Source organism: Orcinus orca, chromosome 14, assembly GCF_937001465.1.
Source record: "Orcinus orca chromosome 14, mOrcOrc1.1, whole genome shotgun sequence".
NCBI lineage: Eukaryota > Metazoa > Chordata > Mammalia > Artiodactyla > Delphinidae > Orcinus > Orcinus orca.
In genome coordinates, this window is record NC_064572.1 from 79,009,074 (window position 1) to 79,024,060 (window position 14,987).

General features: G+C 48.9%; 1 long non-coding RNA gene across 1 annotated transcript; it reads left to right on the forward strand.

Moving 5' to 3' along the window:
* Positions 1–509: 509 nt before the first annotated feature.
* On the forward strand, positions 510–3,017 carry LOC125961134 (uncharacterized). Its single transcript, XR_007471482.1, has 3 exons — positions 510–550; positions 1,875–1,979; positions 2,785–3,017. It is a non-coding gene; the product is annotated as an uncharacterized LOC125961134 (long non-coding RNA).
* The last annotated feature ends 11,970 nt before the right edge of the window (positions 3,018–14,987 follow it).

Genomic DNA, 14,987 nt, shown 5'->3' on the forward strand with positions numbered 1-14,987 from the left:
GCCCAGGTCTGAGGTCACCATTGGCGATGTTTTCCTGTTAGCCCATTGCCCAGTTGAGGATGTGTTTATGGTTTTTTTGAATGACCTCCCCCACCCCGGTCCTATGAATTAAAGAGAGATAGACAGACAAATGAGATAAATATAGAGAGATAAATTGATATTTATATGTCTCTCTCTCTCTCTATCTGTATCCATTGATTGACCTATAGACAAAGGAAACAATCAGAGACCAGGAATTGAAGGCTCTGTCACTTAACTGCCCAGAGACCCCTGCTGGTCTTCAGCGATATTAGGGACCACCCCTGCCTAGGAGCGCTCAGGGGTGTGCTAGAAAATAGTTAACAGCAGGCTCCTGGGGGAAGGGGAGGGGGGAAGCCCTGAGTGTAGCCTTTGCTGATTTCTGGGGTGTAAACATTCCCACCATGGCTGATGTCACACTACCAGCGTGATGTCACTGAGTGTGGAGTTGGGAAGAGATGCACCTAACTGGCTCTCACATAACTGGCTGTGTTTGCTGGATCCAGCACACCACACGGGAGATCATTATGGGGTGAATACAGATGGCCTCTGTCCACTGCAGCCGCAGGGGTTTGAGGCCCTTTGCTCTCAGCCGGCTCTGACCCTTTCCCCTCAATTCCTGGTCCACCTTCGGCCCCTCCTCTTCCTCCAGCAAGTACAGACTAGAGTGTCAACCGTCCCTATCAATCTGCCAACCAGACCACAGCCAGAACAACGGGCCATTTTTTTTTTTTTAGGACAGAACTATAAACCAAACCACATAAATGTATTATTTTCCCCAGACATGTAAAAAGAAAGTGTATACTTGTTACCGAAAGCAGACAGTGAGGGCAAGGACTGGGTGGCAGCCTCTGAGGGAACAGACCCACTGAGGTGGCCCAGCCCCGGAAGGTCATGGCCTGTAACTTGTGGAGTTTGTGGTTGATGGGGTGGGGATGCCTCAGGAAAGGAGGATGTGTCAGAGTGGGCGACGGCGGGCCAGCCCAGAGCCCTGGGAGGTCCCACAGGGAAAGGGAGGCCGTCGCATGGATGCCGGGCTGGGCTGGGGAAAGGAGCCCCAGGCACAGCCTGAGAGTCTCTTAGTACAAGGAGGTCACCTCGGAAGCTCATTTAACATAGAGGTTCAACTCCACGCACTCAAGAGAGAGAAGTGACCTTTCTAACAGTCGAGGCAATTCCACAAACCGTCCCACGCAGGAGCATACTCCCTGAGCGAGCCTAAGGGGGACACGTGGGTCTGATCGGCTAGTGTTACTGCCCTACTTGGGGAGATCATCTTGCCCCTGTGTGTAAGTCTGCTGTTTAAAGACGTGCATTTTTCACCCAGCCTGACCCCTCCGTAGAGGCGACCTCTGGGCTAGAACCTGTCCTCAGACCCAGGAGTCTTTCCCACCAGGAAGGGAAACAAGACTGATCTGTCTTCAACATAGTGCCTTTCTGCAGGGGTTTCCAAGGGAAATTTGGACAAAGCACGATTTTCATCTGATGGGAAGGAGCAGAGAGAAGGGGGCAATGAGGCTCACGAGCATGAGGGAGGGAGAGGATAGGAGACTGTGGAGTAAAGTCAGTCCCAGCAGAGCAAAAGTCACCACTGTCTGACCTCGCCTTGACCCTTAGGGGGCTGAACAGCCCCCATCTCACCTTTACTGAGACTTTCACCCCTCTCCACTTTATGGTGAAATGAGGAGCAGAAGGCTCCCCCTTAGACAAATGGGGGACCCCTGAACCAGATGTGCACTCTTTCTCCAGCATATAAGATGCTTTGTGGTGGTGCTCAGACACAAACAATATTGTCAACATTCTAGGAAAGTGATTTCCTTCCCATTCATTTGTGAATCTTTCTGGCTATCTTACAGGGAAAGCTGCCACACCTAGTCCCATGGAGCAGGGGGCTTAAACAACAGAAATTCATTTTCTCACAGTTCTGGAGACTAGAAGGCCAAGAGCAAGATGTCTGCAGGGTTGGTTCCCTCCTGTCTCCTTGGCTTGCAGACAGTCGTCCCGGCTTCTCCCTGTGTCATCACATGGCCTCCCCTCTGTGCACTCCTACATCCTAATCTCCTCTTTTTAAAAAGACACCAGTCAGATTGGACTAGGGTCCCCCCTAATGGCCTCATTTTAACTTAATCACCTCTTCGGATTTCAACACATGCATTTCAGGGGGACACAGTTCAGCCCATAACACCTCAGTTTAGTGCTGACATCACTCTCTCCCGACCTTCTCTCCTTTTTAGAAAAGAGAGAGAAGACCTCAGGCTTAGAGACTTGAAGGCAAAAGAACCTGAGTCAGAGCTAATCATGTCATGTTTCCATCAACTGTACATTGTCTTCTAGGACATTTGACACTGATTGGCCACTTATAGCAGTGATTTAATTTTTTAAAATAAGTACACTTGACAAGTGAGTGAACTCTTCAGTATTATGAGGTGCATTATGAAGGTGGTACACAGAGGACTAAGGTTTGGGGAAATGTGATCTAGCCTAAGAGGCTTTGCAAATGGGATTGGATTGATGCCCAATGGCTGGCTGTGTTAGAGCAAGAACTGGAACCCAGGGCCCTACCCCCAAGCCAGATCCTTCGCAGCAGACCCAGTGCTATGCCAATGGGCGTTTGGTGTCATGCTCAGGGGGAGTGGAGCTCTGTGGTTTGGTGTCTTAGTCTGTTTAGGCTGCTATAACAAAATACCATAGACTGGGTGGTTTGTAAACAACAAACACTGGGCTTCCCTGGTGGTGCAGTGGTTAAGAATCCACCTGCCAATGCAGGGGACACGGGTTTGAGCCCTGATCCAGGAAGATCCCACATGCCGTGGAGCAACCAAGCCTGTGAGCCACAACTGCTGAGCCTGCATGCCGCAACTACTGAAGCCCACGTGCCTAGAGCCCGTGCTCCACAACAAAGAGAAGCCACCGCAATGAGAAGCCTGCGCACTGCAACAAAGAGCAGCCCCCGCTCGACGTAACTAGAGAAAGCCTGCGCACAGCAACGAAGACCCAACACAGCCAAAAATAAATAAAATAAATAAATTTAAAAAAACAACAACAAACATTTATTTCTCACCGTTCTAGAAGCTGGAAATCCAAGATCAGTCTGCCAGCAGCCTTCTTCTGGGTTACAGATTACTGACTTCTCATTGTTACCACATGGCAGAAGGGCTCAGGTTCTCTCTGGGTCCCTTGCATAAGGGCACTAATTATTGATGAGGGCCCCACCTTCATGACCTAATCACCTCTGGAAGACCCCACCTCCTAATACCATCCCCCTTGGGGATTAGGGTTTCAACATATGGATTTGAGAACTGGGAGATCACAAACATTCAGACCATAGCATTTAGAGAGAATGGTCTTACAGGTGAGCCCACCACGTCCAGGCTGCAACACACTGGACACATTCCTTAAACACTCTGTGCCACTGTGTCTTTATCCACAGGGCTGTGGTAGAATTTAAAATGCTCATATAAGTATGTGCTTAGCCTAGTACCTGATCTGCAGCGAGGCCTTGATTAATATTAGCTATTGATCATGACCATAAAAAGAATCATGGAACATCCTCTGAAACAACTGAACCCCAGGTGTGTGTGTTTATTTTTTAAAGAAAAAAAAATCTAGAAACAAACATCCTGTGAGCACTTCCCATACATGTACTCAAGCACATGTAAGCACCCGCTCTGGGTAATGAATGGAACCAGTGAACGGTGAATGAGTAATCAGTTCCCATCTGATGCTCCTGGGGCACATGTTAAAATGCAGATCCCTGGGGCTTCCCTGGTGGCGCAGTGGTTGAGAGTCCGCCTGCCGATGCAGGGGACACGGGTTCATGCCCCGGTCCGGGAAGATCCCACATGCCACGGAGCGGCTGGGCCCATGAACCATGGCCGCTGAGCCTGCGCGTTCGGAGCCTGTGCTCCGCAACAGGAGAGGCCACATCAGTGAGAGGCCCGCGTACCGCAAAAAAAAAAAAAAAAGAAAAGAAAAAAAAATGCAGATCCCTGGACCCAGAACAGGGACTCAGGAGGAGGGCTTGGGAATCTGTTTTAACAAGTGCCCTGCATCATCCTGATGTGCTCTATGTGTCAGAACCACTGACCTAGAGCCAAACTTGTCTGCCTGTATGGCCTGTGGGCTGGTCATCCTTTTGACAAGGCCCAGTGTGGGCCCTCTTAGCTACAAGATGAAAACAACCTTTCTCAAAAATGTACATTGTTGGAAGTATTTTCCCATAATTGGCTGTAATATGGAGATGTTGGGGGGGGCATTGTTTTTGCTTTGTTTGTTTCTTTCTTTTTTTTTTTTTTTTTTGCGGTATGCAGGCCTCTCACTGTTGTGGCCTCTCCTGTTGCAGAGCACAGGCTCCGGACGCGCAGGCTCAGCGGCCATGGCTCACGGGCAGAGCCGCTCCATGGCACGTGGGATCTTCCCAGACCAGGGCACGAACCCGTGTCCCCTGCATCGGCAGGCGGACTCTCAACCACTGAGCCACCAGGGAAGCCCTGTTTCTTTTTTTAAGTGAAGTCTTTTATTTTGAGAGAACTGTAGATTCACACACAGTGGTAAATAATAGAGAGAGAAAGAGAGACCCCATGTACCCTTCATCCAGCTTCCCCCAGCAGTGACGTCTTACAAAACTCTAGTACAGCACCACAACCAGGACAGTGACATGGATGCTGTCAACTTACAGGACACATCCATCGGCACAAGGATTCTTCATGCTTCCACTCCTGCCCCACCGGATCCTTGACCCCTGACAGCCACGAAATAGAAAGGGAGGCCACTGCAGAGGGCACACACGGCAAAGCCACCAGCTCAGCGGTAGGAAGGAGAACCCGTGGGCTGAGGGCATGGCAGCCTGAGCCACAGGGGCTCATTTTTTTAGGAAAACACTTCAGAGACAAATCTGTTTAAGGGGAAGCCTTAAACAAGATGTGTGTGAAATTGAAATCTATAAAGACCCAAGGGTGAGGTGGAAAGGATGCGGGAATGGACATCAGGGTCCCATGCTTTCTGCCGGCCTCTAGTTGTGGGGACGGCGGGGGGAGACAGAGGCAGGGGGAGACAGGGGTGTGGGGGGGAGTGGAAGGGGGGGCTGGGTGGAAACCCAGGGGGAGGTCAGATGATTTCTGCTTCTCAACATCTCAAACAAAGGAATCAAGAGATCAACCAGCCCCTTCCCTCTCTAGACCTCTGTGATAAAGTTTTGCACAGTGAGTAGCATCTTGGAACATGTTTTTTCTACAGTTAAAGAAAAAAACCAGTCCAGTGAACTGGTTTCACCTCTGAAGAAACTCTGTGGTTTCTACAGCTTGAACTTGAGCAAAACTGGAACATCAGAAAATTCTTTCCTTCTGTGGCATCTCTTAAAATCTTCCAGTGAGATGCCTGATCTGTTCCCTCACCCTGTTTCCATAAAGAAAGCTGTGTGAATGAGGTTGTCTCAAAAAATATATTTTATTGTCCCTCCTTCTGCTCTCTCTGCCCCCTTCCACCGCCCTTGCCTCCTCTGGGACCCACAGAAGGAGGGTTCCTGCTGGAAGGGGTGACCTTCAAGCCAGTCTCTTCTTGAGATGAGCTGCCCAGCAGTTTGTTTGCTTTTCTTTTTCATCTAAACTCCAAATACCACAGAACCAGCACCTGCAATTTTCCCTAACACATCCTTTGAACTTGCTGCAAGTTAAACCATAGAAGGTTTCATTTCTCAGCTGCAATATATGTCGCCTTCCCCCACACAATTTGCTTCCAAGAAACACCCCATGTTCCTCCTTTCCTACCCCGCCTCCCAACAACAACAACAAAATGGAAATACAAACTTCAACAGCGCCCTTGCTTGACTCTATGTAAACAGCATAGCGAGAATAAAGCCCAGGCTCCCTCGCCCTTCTTCCTCTCACTTCTGAGCCGGGAACACCATAAATAGGGACCTCGCTGAGGGGCAGATAAGGCACATCCAGGCGGGAGAGGTGTAATTAGCGGCATCGTTCCTTTGTCTGTGCAGAAGACAGCAGAATGCCGCCACCCACACGATGCTTTGGCAAATGTACTGTCACTCATTTTCACAAACAATTCAATGGGTTTTTAAAAAGTGCCTACAACAGGCAAAGAAAGGCAGGGAAAAAAAACCAGAATGACAATTCAGCCAGTGTTCCAAAGTTACTTGAGAGTTGCTTTGGGGACAGCAAAGCCAAACTGACTTGATGACTCTTCAAGCCAAAGTTCAGATGGTCAGAGAGCCTAGGGCTCACGGGACAGGCAGGGGGCAAAGCACCAGATTCACAGTCAGAAAAATTAAGCTTGAATACTCCCGTGTTCTTCATGCGGCTGTCACATGCCTCTGAGTCTTACTTTTCCCATCTGCTTAATGGGCATATTGATACCAGTGTTTTACCTCTAGACTTCTGGTGATCACTTGGAAGAGTGAGTGCTTTGGGATCTATAGGATAGGTACTGTTGTTTAAGGAAGCCAGAATGGCAAATCACCCTGCAACACTGAGTATTAACTCTTCCACAGAGGCAACCCCTCTGGCCTCCCTTCATTAAGAACAAGGGTTAATAAAGTAACCCAGAACCTACACGCTCCACTCTCAGAGCAGCTGCACAGTTGATGAGGCACAGTCCAATGTGTTTTCCTTTTATTTCCTCCAAACCCTGAAGGAGATCCAAATACCAAGTTCTGAGAACTTGTTAAAATCCCTGTTTCTCTCCCACCCTCTCCCCGCACCCCCGACAGTCGCCCTGGCACTCCTCCGTGCTCCTCTCTCCCCTCTTCCCCACCTTTCTGTAGGATGGAGCTCAATCTAGCCTCTCTGGGCTAGAAAGAATCCTTTTTACGTGTGAGGTGGTGATCCAGCTGGCAGTGATGGGATTCTTGAGGGCAGCTGGTTACAGAGGAAGGCTCTGGGGTTAATATTTATTTTTTATACCAAGGCGATTGTTTCTTTTGATGGTGTCCTCAAAGCTCTCCGGGGCCCAGACTTAAGAGTTTGTGCAAATGTTGAAAACAAATTATGCCTTTGGGGATTTTTTTTTCTCCTAAATCTCCCTTTTAAGCTCATTTCCTGCTTTCCCTCAGGGTGAAAATGAAGATTTGAGTTCCTGCCTTTCTTGAGAAGCATCTTCCAGAACATAAACCCACACAGTCTCTCAGAGCTGAAAGAGGCTTCAGGGTTCAGCTAGCCCAGTCGCAGGTGATGTCTGAAGGCCCTGTCCCACGCCCCACAGGAGGGTGCCCAGCCTCTGCTCGGATGCGTCCAGGGAGGGGGGATTCTCCTCCTACTTGAGGCTCAGCAGATGATGTCTCACTTCTTCCCAAGTAAGCCCTCCCTGAGGGGTACTCTGGCCTCTGTGTCCAGCCTCCACACCTTCCCACCCCACATACCCAGCTCCCAGGGGAGGTTGTAGGAAGGAAATGACCCAGAAATACCCACATCTCCTGTACAGGAGATGCCCCAAATGTCTGAGGAGATGCAAGTTTTGAAGGAGAATGACTTAACCTTGATCAACCAGAATTCCAGTGGCTTCTTCTCAGATTCACAGCTGAAGTTGTTTCCGAGAAGGGAATTGGAAAAGCACTGAAGTCAGGAGCATGGGCCGCAGCTGGGACTGCTAAGAGAGGCCAGCTCCCAACATTTCAATTGAGACGCTTAAATAATTCACCGAGGAAATATTGATATTCTCATGGAAAAAGGGCGCTCAACTCCCCTTGCCTACTGAGATTGAGGGAAATGGCCTCTTTGGTGTGGAATGGGAGGGGAGAGTCAATATCCCTGGAAAACTGCAATGACAGGGTTTAAATCCACCCTGATGTTAAGTCATGCCTTGGAGATACATTATTTATGTCCCTTTCCTCTCAGTGGCTGGAGAAACACAAGGGCAGGGCTGGCCTTGCTCATCTCTGGGTCCCACACTGCCTGGAGCTCAGGGACTGTCACATGAGATGTATTCAACCAGCACCTATTCAAGAGAACAGGTTTTCTAGAGAGGGGCGTTCACAAGGCCACTGAATCACTCCATTGGCTGGATTAAGACCCAGGCCTCGTTCGTTGAAACCTTATATCGTCTTTTTCCATTTTCTCTGAGAGTGAACTCTGAGTCAGAGATGACCTCAGAGGACTTGTCCTAACACAGTGTCTTTGGGTTACTTACACCCCAGGGATGCTCCCTTTTTTTTTTTTTTTTTTGGTACACGGGCCTCTCACTGTCGTGGCCTCTCTGGTTGCGGAGCACAGGCTCCGGACGCGCGGGCTCAGCGGCCATGGCTCACGGGCCCAGCGGGATCTTCCCGGACCGGGGCACGAACCCGTGTCCCCTGCATCGGCAGGCGGACTCTCAACCACTGCGCCACTAGGGAAGCCCATGGGATGCTCCCTTTTTAAACAGTTACCTGAAACCCCCCGGGTCAGTTTCCCTGGGGCAGGGCTCAGGAGTGTTCATTGCAGTAAGGTTCCCAGATGTTTCTGATGCGTAGTGAGGTTAGGAAGCACTGCTCTAGGTAAGGAGGTGGTGTTCTCTGTTCATTTAGTTGAGACAAACCTGTGCTTGTTCACTTTGTCTTCTTGCCGCTTGCAATCCTTGCAGCTGAAGTTAGCAGATGCTGGATTCATACTGTGGTTCCCAAACTGCCCACCGAGGCACCCAGAGGCCACCACAAACTGACAGGAGTGCCAGAGGATATCTTACACTTTCAAGGGAAACACAGGGATAGCTGACACTGAATTAACTTAAGGTGGTTCATGGTTTCAACACTAGATCATGCTACATTCCTTCTGATGGAGCCATATCTTTCTAAAGCTGGGTTTTCGGTGGTTGCTGTGATAAAAAGGAAGTACCGCATGAAAAGCGCTATGGGACAGGATCTAAGGGTGGTGGCGCCAATCTGATTCCAAGGTTTGAGAAGCTGGCTGGAGCCCACAGGCGCACACATTCCATTAGTAAGTAATTTTGGTTATTTTTGAATGAAATAGAAATACTCTCTTTAAATGTTGATGTATGTGTGTGATTTTTTAAATCAATTATGAAGTTGTTAGGACACAAATACTTATTAAATTGTTTGGACCTGTTTAATAAATGGAACAGTTAGTTTGGGGTTTGTTTGCTTAACCTAAGAACACTGAAAAGATTTATGAGACTCCAAGGGCATCGTGAACTGAGAAAATTCAGGGGCCTCTGGACTAAGGAGAAAGGTCAGCATACATAATGTTAATTTATTCTCAGAAGTAAAGGAAATACAAGCTAAATGACACCATGAAGAAACAATAAAACAAGTCAGGAATGTGGAGCATTTTATACTATACTTAGCCTGGTTTCTTCGACAAAGGCAACGCCATTAAACAAAAAATATAAAAGATTGGGAGACTGGTCTAAATTACAGAGAGACATTACAATGCTAGCTCCTTGATTGGATCCTGGTTTGAAAAAAGGACACTTCAAAATGTCCTGTCATTTGAGAAGTTTTAATACGGAGTTGTTATTAGATGATATTGAGAATAATCGTTCAGTTTACTAAGTGTAATAAATGTTATTACTTTAGGTGAACCATTACATCTAATTTTCTTTAAAATAGTTTGGCAAAAAAATATGAACATATAGAGGAAACATGGCTAATAATTATTAATAATAATTAGTGGTAATTATTAACAATGATTAAATATAGACAATGGTTTTATTGTAATCGTATTTTTACTTTTCTGAATGTTTTGAAACTCTTCCTATAAGCAGTTTTTTTGTTTTTGTTTATTTATTTATTTATTTATTTTTGGCTGCGTTGGGTCTTCATTGCTGTGCGCGGGCTTTCTCTAGTTGTGGTGAGCAGGGGCTACTCTTTGTTGCGATGCACGGGTTTCTCATTGCGGTGGCTTCTCTTGTTTCGGAGCGCGGGCTCTAGGCACGCGGGCTTCAGTAGTTGTGGTTCGTGGGCTCAGTAGTTGTGGCGCACGGGCTCTAGAGCACAGGTTCAGCAGCCGTGGCATACAGACGGCTTAGTTGCTCCACAGCATGTGGGATCTTCCCGGATCAGGGCTCAAACCTATGTCCCCTGCATTGGCAGGTGGATTCTAAACCACTGCGCCACCAGGGAAGCCCTATAAGTAGTTTTCATAATGTAACAGGTTAGTGGTAAACTGAGCAATGCAACTGGTCAGCACTGAAGAAGCAGGGATGTAAAGACATGGACGAATCCACTGAAATCCCTCCCGACTTTGCCACAAAATTGTACAAAGGCAGAATGGCACCTTGGCTAGTAACTATTTTGCAAAGTAACTAATTTTCTTAATGAAAAAAATCAGAGGAAAGTCTCAAAGAGTTCTGTGCATGAAGGAGGGGCCACTTTATTCTCACTCCACACAGCTGGACAAGGAGTTGGGGACAGGGTACCGAGATCTCCATCCGTGAGAACCGAGACAGGACATACAGAAGGTAGGATGAAAAGGCACAGCTTCTTGAGAAGGTGCCCCTTAAAAGCTGTCCCCCAGACGCTGGCATTGTTCTGTAGCTGGACCTGGTAGGGATTCCATGTGTGTGAACAAATGTGGACAGTCACTGAGCTGCCCACTCGAGATTTGTATATTTACTGAACATTAATTATTCCTCAATTTTAAAAAAAAAGCCATCCCCTTACCCGTAAAATAATAATGCAGCCCAGAGAGCTGGGGAGGAAAGAGTGAAATTTTAACCTCTTATCTTGGAGGCTTCAGAAATAACCACATTTCAGAACAAACACCAGAGATAAAAGAGATATACTTTTAAAATCCACCGATTAGAAAGACAGAAATTTAATATCTGAACAATTTTAAACCTTAAGCGTCTATGCACGAAGCTAGTCACCCCTGGGTCTCCTCGTTAATGCAGCTTTTGCACCAGGCAGTTTACTGTACAAAGTCCTGCAGTTCTTTAATAAACTCACATCAAAACATTGTTTCCAAGTGCCTAAAAGAAAATTAACAGTGACTTTAGAAATGAATGAAATGAACAAAACAGTCCTCTCCTGATGGCCTGTCTGGGTCTTTGGGGCCAGCAGAGGCCAAGGTGGGAGGCTGGGGGGAGCGAGGCCGGGGAAAAGAGGCAAAAGAAAACCTCAGTGTAAATGCAGGAAGTGCCTCATCCTCCTGCCTAAACAGCTGTGGGACCGTGGCGGCTAGGAAGAGTGCCCACCTTCCTGCCACTCACACCTAGAAGCCAGGGCGGTGGCCCTGGTCAGCGGGCATGGACCTGGCAGTTCCAGGGCTGCCCCATCCCCAGACCCGGCCTCTCGGAAGGTGATTAGCACAAAGACCCTTTTACAAGTGGACCTGGGGAGGGGGCACAGCAGGGCGCCTCTGGGGGGGTGGGGACCCCTCGGGTGGGGACCGCTCCCCGGGGGTGGGTGTGGTGCCCAGGGCCTGGTAGGGTCCTCCCCCGCTGCCGGCCCCTCCCCGCAGAGAGCCCAGCTGCGCCCTGTCTCCATGGCTCAGCAGCTCCCCCGTGAGCCCGAGCCGGGAACTTCAGGAAAGCTGTCCCTGTGCCGGGTTCCCTCCTCTCGCAGAAGCAGAGTCGGGGACATCCTGGAAAGCGCGAGGGCAGCTCCTCCCCGGGGAAACCATCATTCTCGCAGGCCGAGGGAAAGTCGCCCAGGATACGAGCAGCTCCCCAGAGGACATCTACTGGATTCCCTTCCCTTTCCTTCAGACGCAGAGGGGCTCCAGAAGAGACCGCCAACTCCCTGTTTTCACCGCTTTTCCCTGGTCAGAACCCCTTCTGTCAGAGACCCTCTCTCAGACTTCCTGCCCTTTAACTTGGCCACTTGGCTGAACTAGGAGCCTGGCTCCAGGTTGGCAACGGAGCCCCCTCCCGGCCTTGACACCCAATCCCAAGCCCATCCTGGTCTCCCCTTCCCGCCCCCCACCAGCTGCCCTCCACGTCCTCTGGTGCTGACCCTCTCCTGCTCTGAGACCCACTCACTTTCTACATCAATCATTTGAGCAGTATTCAGATCCAGCTCCCTGGCCCTGGGGCTCTTCCTGTGTTCACTCAAATGACATAGAGGAAGAGCCCTAGCCAAGGACTCAGGAATTAGCCCAGACTAGGAATCTGCTACATCTTTCCTTTGTGACCTTGAACAGACTACATGACTCTGGATCATTAATATTTATGGACCCCCCTATGGGCCAGGAACTGTGCTATGTACACTATATGTATTATCTCATTAAATCTCATTGAGTCAATGTTATCCCCATCTAACAGGTGAGGAGATTTAGGCTTGGAAAGCTATGTGACTTGCCCAAGAGCACACAGCTAATAAACATGGGAGCTGGGTTAGAATTTAGGCAGTCAAACTCCATGACATGATCTTAATCAAAATTCTCATGCTAGTCAATAGTAAAAAAGTAATAATAATGATAAAAATAATTGAGAGAGATTCTTCCACTGCTAAGATTCTGGGGAAAGCTGCAAATTCAGTAGAAGTGGACCCACATTTTCATGTCTCCAGATGGGCCATGACCTTAACCACCTAAGAAAATTCAGAGAAATACTGCCTCCAGGAGGGGAAGGGACAGCCCTCCTGGGAGACCAGGGTCTCACCTCTGTAATCGCCAGGATCTGTAAATACAGATATTTACAAAGCAGCCAGTGGCACTATATTTCTTCCCCCATTCATCTTACGAGGGTACGAGAGGGGACATGTGGACCAAAAGCCACATACTTGCAAAGGCATCCTTCCTCTGGAGACCAAGAAGCAGCAAATTCTTTTCCTGGGAACATCTCCATCAAGCAGACATCTGTTACTCTTAGGCGATCTGTATGCCATAACAGTTTAAAAAACAGAGTTTAAATGCTTAAATGAGAAGGAAACAGTTTGCCCGCGTTGCAAAATAGAATATAAACTGTGCTGGAATTAGCACAAGGGAAACATTTATCTTCCCTAGATAATCTTGAAACTGGACTTTTTTTTTTTTGGATGGTGTATAATTATGTTTACTGGCATGGAAAGATGGTCATGATATATCACTAACTGGGGAAAAAAACTGGTTGCAAATACCAAACCAGACTTTTTAAAGGAGCATTTGCCTCTACCTCCCTTGCTGGGGCAAAGTACTCTCTGCATATCCTGCAAGGGAAAAAGAAGGATGGGTCAAGACCAGCTGGGTGGTGGCCTTGTCCCTGAGAGAGCAGAAAGAGAGTCCCATTTTTTAGCTGGAATGGCCAAAGATTTGTCTGAGCTGAAATCTGGCCCAGCCTGGTATAGAGAAAGATGGTGGGCTGGGAGGGGGTGTGTGGAGGGGTCTAAAAGACCTGTATTCCAATCCTGGCAGCACCAACCATAAGCCATGGTGACCTGGTGCAGGTTCAATGCCTCCAAAGGTCAGCCCCCTTTGATATAGTGGAGGCCACACCCACTGCCCAAGTTTGACACCATCTGCAGTGCGCCTTGCACAATGCCTGGCACGTGGGAGGTGCTCAGGAAGTGGTGGGCCTCCTAATTCTGCAATCACAAGGGTTGACCATTACCAAAGGGCAACCCTGGAGTGCCAGGCTGTGAATGAGACCAACCAAACTTTGAGATCCTGACCCACTTGACATTCCTTTGCTCACGCAAGGAACGTTTATGGAGGGCCCACCACGTGGCTGCTCGGGGCCAGGCAGTAGACTCACCTCTGGGAACTCAGTGAAACACATCCCGTCCCTGTCCTTGGGGAGAGAGGCCATAAGCTGGTAACAGAGAAATAGCCACGTGCCGGGGCTCTGAAGGCGCTGGGAAGCGGGCAGGGGGATGCTTAGTGGGGTCCTCGGGAAAGACCTCTCCCAGGAGCTGACATTTGGCCTGAGAGCCAAGGAGCCGAGGTCAGGAGGAGGCAGCCTGTGCAGAGGCCGCAGGAAGCAGCGTCCGTGCCCTGCTCACATCTGAAATGAGCTGTAGAGGGACAGAAGGTGAGCTGAGGCGGGGCTCAGCTCTCCTGGCTTTGCAGTCCTGAGGCCATGGTCATGATCTGAGCTTTCATTCTGAGCACAAAGAAAGGCCCAGAAAGGGCTTATCCAGGTGAGCAACCTGGTCAGCGTTTTGCTTTTAAAAGGTGGATGCTGGATGAAGATGGGGAGGGGACGTGCAGTGAGGACTGACCTGTGCGGAGGCTCCATCCGGCAAGACACGAGAGAGGCAGATTGGCCAGGGCCCAGGGCTGTGGAGGTGGGAAGCATGGATGCACTCAACATAGATTTGGGAGCAGAATTTAGAGGACTTGCTGATGGATCAGACTAGAAGTCAGGAAAGGGGAGACCCTCAGGCCACTTCCAGGTCTCTCGACCCAGTGGCTTTCTGGGAGTTGGGAAAAGGTCCCCCCTTTCTCCAGGTGGATGCAACACTGTGAATGCCCGTGCAAGCACCCAGCCAGTGTACCCTGCAAGACCCTCACTCAGAGGCCCCAAGGGGGGACCCCCAGGTTTCCGCTTCAGCAACTTTGGACTTGCAAAGTTTGCAGTGCCTGTGGGAATCCAAGGAGAACAATTTGGGGACCATTTCGACAGAGATTCTACCCCTGCCCCCATCTGTGTGTGAGGTTTCTCCCCTCTCTGCCCAGGCGTCAGTCCTTTCACAGTGCTCACTGCAGTGTATGAGAAGAAACACAGTTTTAAAACCCTGGAAGCTAATGGTACAACAAGACCATTTAGCACTTAAATAAATGTAAGTTCTAGAACATCCGCGGCCAAAATGAAAGTAAATAATGACAGAACGCGAGTCATGACTGCGCTTGCCTAGCATTTGCCAAGCGTATAAACAGTGTGCTCACAATTCAGGGCGGGGACCTGGGAGTTGGGTACCAATTCATCAGCTCCCGACTCTAACACAAGAAAGGACATATTAGCAAAATTGTAATGGGAAGCGTAGTTAACTAATTCTTCATTCTCTGGAGTTAACCTGAGACTGGAATTTAAAAAGCTCATCCCCCATGAGAACAGAGAGTACTTATTCTCATGTTTTTCAAATGAAATCACTTCACCGCCAGTGT